The sequence below is a fragment of the Arachis hypogaea genome, chromosome 19 (genome assembly GCF_003086295.3).
Source record: "Arachis hypogaea cultivar Tifrunner chromosome 19, arahy.Tifrunner.gnm2.J5K5, whole genome shotgun sequence".
NCBI classification, from domain to species: Eukaryota; Viridiplantae; Streptophyta; class Magnoliopsida; order Fabales; family Fabaceae; genus Arachis; species Arachis hypogaea.
In genome coordinates this window covers 71,929,231-71,935,228 of record NC_092054.1, presented here as the reverse complement: position 1 = coordinate 71,935,228, position 5,998 = coordinate 71,929,231, and the positions used below count along the sequence as shown (strand labels likewise).

General features: G+C 38.9%; 1 non-coding gene across 1 annotated transcript; it reads left to right on the top strand.

The window, feature by feature from the left end:
* Window positions 1–707: 707 nt before the first annotated feature.
* On the top strand, window positions 708–811 carry LOC112781706 (small nucleolar RNA R71). The gene has a single exon (XR_003192465.1). It is a non-coding gene; the product is annotated as a small nucleolar RNA R71 (small nucleolar RNA).
* Window positions 812–5,998: the final 5,187 nt, after the last annotated feature.

Here is a 5,998-nt window from a genome sequence, read left to right as displayed (position 1 = left end):
TAGAATTTACTTCTTCCTTAAAAGCCTTCAATTCAATTATGTCTTGGCTCATGGTTGCAAGCATTCCTTCCATCCGGTTTAATTGATCTTGAAATTGTTGGTTCGGATTAGGTTGGGTATGTTGATTATTTTGGCCATGATATGATGATTGGGGGTAAGTGTTTTGTGTGGCTTGGTATGATCTTTGGTTGGAGTTTTGGTATGTGGAATTGTTTTGTTGGTTGTGGTTGTAAGGTTTGTGGTTTTGTGGTTGGGTTTGTTGGTTTCCCCACCCAAAGTTTGGGTGGTTTCTCCAGCCTGGGTTGTAAGTGTTGGAGTGTGGATCATATGATTGCCTTTGTTGGTTTCCCACATAGTTAACCTCATCCCAATCACCTCCTTCAATGCCTACTTCCTCTTGATCTTGTGTGTGTATTGCAGCCACTTGCTTTGTTTCTAATTGCCTGGTAAGCTCTGCTAGTTGCTTGGCAAACACCTTGTTTTGGGCTAGAATTGTATCAACATGGTTCAGCTCCATGACTCCCTTAGTGTTGTGCCTTTCTGATGCATAATAGTATTCATTCTCAGCCACTGTCTCGATCACTTCAATGGCTTCTTCCACGGTCTTTTTCTTGTTCAATGAACCTCCTGATGAATGGTCTACAGCCTTCCTTGATTTATAAGAGAGCCCATCATAGAAGATGTGCAATTGCACCCAATCATGGAACATGTTTGGTGGGCATTTCCTTGTCAAGTCCTTGAATCTCTCCCATGCCTCGTAGAGAGTTTCACCATCTTGTTGTCTAAAAGTTTGGACCTCAGATCGAAGCCTATTGACCTTTTGTGGAGGGTAGAAACGTGCCAGAAACTTGCCTTCCACCTCATCCCATGTGGTTAGACTCCCCCTTGGGAATGATTCCAGCCACTTAGCTGCCTTGTCCCTAAGTGAAAATGGGAACAAGAGCAGTTTATAGGCATCTTCCTGGACTCCATTGGACTTCACAGTGTCACAAATTCTCAGGAATTTTGTGAGATGTTGGTTTGGGTCTTCATTAGCATTTCCTCCAAAGGAACAATGATTTTCCACCAATGATATTAGCTGTGGCTTGAGCTCAAAATTGTTGGCCTGAATGGGTGGTTTCTGGATGCTACTACCACAATTCCCAGAGGTTGGGTTTATGTATGAACTAAGAACCCTCCTCTCAGGAATGGCATTGTTTCCATCAGCTCTCTCATGGTTGTGAACTTCTCTATCCATGTTGAGATCTAGAGCTTCCTCAAAATTGTCCTCAGATTCTCCTTCAGATTCCTCTTCTCCCACTACTCTCTTCCCTCTTGCTTCCCTTCTAAGTCTATGAAGGGTCCTTTCCGGTTCGGTATATGGAGGAGTTGATGTCTCTCCTCTCCTACCTGTCATACAAGAACACAGCTCAAACACAAACAAGTAAAATACTCTTGGTTAATGGAAGAGTATGGTTAGATCAATTGAGGAATTAAATCAAACAGTTAGTGAGTCAGTGAGTTAGTTGCATGAATTTAAAGGCATAAAGAAGGAAAGCATGTAACCAAGTGCAGAAATTAAAATTCAACAAATATCTAGAACAGAATTAACAAAGCAAGAGAAAATTGCTCAATCTAGTTAGCTTCCAATTTGAGAATTGTCAATCGAAAACCAATCCCCGGCAACGGCGCCATAAACTTGATGCACATAAACTAGTTATGCTACGATTTAGGAAATTGCACGATCGGCAAAATTCCTTCCGGCAAGTGCACCGGTTATCGTCGTCAAGTAAAAACTCACAATAGAGTGAGGTCAAATCCCACAAGGATTGGTTGATTGAGCAATTCGGATTAGAAGTGTGTTCTAGTTGAGCGGAATCAAGAATTGAGATGAGAATTGCGGAATGTAAAATTGGCGGGAAAAGTAAATGACAAGAAAATTAAATGGCCGAATCTTAAATTGCATGAATTAAAGAGCAGAATGTAAATTGCTGAAATTAAAAGGGAATGGGGGTGATTGCAAGAATTGAATTGCAGAATGTAAAGAGAAAGTGAAAATCAGAAATGGGGAATTCATTGGGTTTAGGAGATATTGAAATCTCCGAATCAAAACATGTATATCTCTTCCTCAACCAATGCATTCATTGAATTTTGCTTGGCAATCTTATATGATTGGATCCCAATTCCTTGGCTCACCAATGCTCTCTAAAAACAAACAAATTCCCAATCCCTTGGTTTAAATGTTCATAAGAAGAGATGATGCTTGATCACTGATTATACCACACAATTTCATGAACCACAATTTGGTAGGATTACATGTCACAATATCCATCCAAACCCCAATCCAATCCACTGTGAGAAAGCTTCTCTAGCATGAATCCTCCATTCCTTTCCCAAGGCTCCGAAGGATTCCAAGTATGAGTAGTCTCTTTCCCAAGACAACTACTCAATGGAATTAGATCGAGAAGCTTTCTAACAAAATTCAAGAGAAAAGATTGAAGAAGAAGATAAACTATTATTGATTCATTGAATTACAATAGAGCTCCCTAACCCAATGAGAGGGGGTTTAGTGAATCATAGCTCTGAATTCAATTACAAAGAAAAGGAAAAACTAGCTCCAAGTGAAAGTAAAAATCCTCTCTAACTTAACTTCTATCCTATTTATACACTTTCTATATTGAGCTTCAGTTGTGCTTCTTGGGCTTTGAGGCCTCTCCTTGCTTTCCTTTTGCCTTGGGTTTATGATCCATAATCTTGATGAGGTTGTTGATCCAAGTCCTGTAACATTTATTGAGCCAACTTAGTGATAATCAAATAATGACACATGACTCAACAAATTGAGATTTCAAACTCATCAATCCTTCAGGCCCAATCCCATAAACCATGATATTCAATTGGGTTTCATACCAAAGTAAGTTTAAGTTAATAATTGTGCTCAAAGACTAACTTAAATCACAATATTTTTGGCCCAGAAACCCTTTTCAAGAGTGGCGTTTAAGTTGTAGTTTAAGCTTAAACTGCAACTTAAACGCCAGATACTTCCAGTGAGGCCATTTGTAAAAGCACGTTTAAGCTTCAGTTAAGGTTAAACTGAAGCTTAAACGTGGAAATGGAAGAATGGTAGCCCTGGAGAGTAATGTAGTCGAACACGTTTAACCTCCAGTTTAAGGTTAAACTGGAGGTTAAACGTGGAAAAGGAATGAGGCATCCTGGAGGTCGAACACGTTTAACCTCCAGTTTGAGGTCAAACTGGAGGTTAAACGTGGAAGCTTGGAATGGTGGCCCTGGAGGTGTCGAACACGTTTAACCTCCAGTTTGGGGTCAAACTGGAGGTTAAACGTGGAGGTGGAGAGAGCAACCCTGGAGTGGAGAAACTATCGAACACGTTTAACCTCCAGTTTGAGGTCAAACTGGAGGTTAAACGTGGAAGCTTGGAGAGAGCAACCCTGGAGTGGAGAAACTATCGAACACGTTTAAGCTCCAGTTTGAGTCAAACTGGAGCTTAAACGTGGAATGGCCCCTGGTACTCTTCCTGGTTCTGGCGTTTAACCTCCAGTTTGAGGTCAAACTGGAGGTTAAACTTCAATCCCAGCATTTCTTATCCTTCATGATTTTGGCGTTTAAGCTCCAGTTTAGGCTTAAACTGGAACTTAAACTCCACATGTTATATACAAGCTTCCTTTATTGATTTTGTTGCTTCCTTGCTTAGCCTCTTCTTCCCTGAAATCATCCAAACAATTGCATCAAAGTCTTGCAAAATTTCATGAGAAATCTTTCATTCATAGCATTTAAGTAATATAACTAAAACTCATGGAATTTGCATCAAAATCATATTGTTTGGATGGTTCATTACTTTGTTCTTCATTTACCCATTTTTGGTTACTTTAAGCTCAAGAAAATGCATAAAACAACTAAAACTAACAGAAAATTGCTAGTGAAACTAGCCTATGATGCCTTGGCATCACAACACCAAACTTAATACTTGCTTGTCCCTAAGCAAGTCCTGAGTTAATTGAGAAGAAAGTATGAAACAGAAAGCAATTACATTGGCTATATTAGCAAGCATTTGAAGTTCATCAGAAGGGTTTTATGCAGAAAGTTGCAGCATCACTTTTTCATACTTATCAGGTAGGATTATCACTTTTTCATTGCATCCATCAAAAATTGCTATGGCCTCTTGTTATTCTTATGTCTTTAGCACTTTTCTCTTCTTTGTTTTTCTTTTCTTTTTCTTAGAGCTTCTTTTGCTCCTTGTTTGCTTAGTGTCATGTGTTGCACAAGCCTTTGGCATTTTCTTTTTCTTATCAGTGCACTACACATATCCACCTTAGGCATTTTAGTTCACATTTCTTCTTGAGACATTAGTGCCCAGCACCTCTTGTGTGACTAAATGTTTTGTATTTAGGTTGCTCTTGATAGTGGACTTTTGGTTGATAATCCCGGGTTAGTTAACCCAAGTTACCAAGTGTTGAAACACTCCTCAGAACCTATTCATCCAAGCATATCCTTAATACATAAACACCACAGGCATTTGTCTCAGAAGTTCAAACCATTGGTGCCTAGCTTATTTTCTCAATTTTTTTTTGCTTTTTGGTTGCCTTTTTCCGTGGCTATTTTCCTTTCCTTTTTCTTTCTTTTTCATAGCCAAAGACATTTATTCATCAAGATCCATAGACAATTTTTACTTCTACATAAAAAATGATAATTCTACACTCAAATTTTAGTGATGTGACTAAACAATCAAGCATGCATACCACCACTTAATTCTACTTGATTTGTCACTAATTTAGCCAAGTTACTTTGTTCAAACTTTTCTTTATTTTTGGAAACAGAACAAGCATGGCACGCACTTGTTTAAGAAGGTGAAGTTATATCCAAACATCTAGGCATTCACTTTATTCAAGCAATTAACAAGAAAAACTACACATTCCAGAAAGAGTCAACATTTACAGTTTAATCCAGAACACGCATGCTTTTGTTTAACCTTTTAAAGAATTATCAAGGAATAATACCACCTTGTGAAATTCCTTGTTTTCTTTGTTGTCAGGAAACACTTTGATTTCTCCTTCTTCTTCCTACATGTTGCTTCATGCTTTAAGGTTCTTGTTTCCTTTCCTGCAAAGAGTAGTGAAGTTGCTTGCTCCTCAAGCACTTAAGTGGTTAGCTAAACTATGTGTGGGTAAGTATCGGATTCTTAAGTTGGTGTGTGAACACCAAACTTAGTCTCCCACTTACTTCTCTGTGTTCTTTGAATCCTTGAGTTATCTTGGAATGATGTTGCTACTAAGGGTTTTAAGCATTTCTGTGACTGCTTAGAATAGTTGTTCCTTTCACATAATTCAAAGGTTGTTGTGTTCAGTTATCTTTATGGTGGAACACCAAACTTAGAGTCACAATCCCCTGACTTATGGATCATGAATCATTGTTGGGTGAAACACCAACTTATTCTTTGCAATGCACAGAAACACTTTACCCCTTATTGAAACAATAAAGAAACAGCAAAAGGTATACCTCAGGTTGGTTGCTCCCAACAAGCGCTTGTTTAACGTCATTAGCTTGACGGTCAGCTTCCTCAGTTGAGGTGATATTTAACTTTGTCCTTCTCCTCCACATCTCCCAAGTAATGTTTAAGTCTTTGACCGTTGACAATGAAGGTTCGTTGTGACTTTTCTTCCATGATTTCTACTTGTCCATAATTGGAGACCTTGGTGACAAGGAATGGTCCAGACCACCTTGATTTTAGCTTCCCTGGAAACAGCTTCAGCCTAGAATTGTAGAGCAATACTTTTTGCCCTTCTTCAAATTTCCTTGGGTTATGTTGCTGTCATGCTTCTTCTTTGCTCTTTCTTTGTAAATTTTGGCATTCTCATAAGCTTCCGCTCTGAATTCTTCCAACTCTTGAATTTGCAACATCCTTCTTTCTCCAGCGGCTTTGTTGTCCAACTTCAGAAGTTTCAAGGCCCAGTATGCCTTGTGCTCCAACTCTAGTGCAGATGGCAAGCTTTTCCATATACTAGTT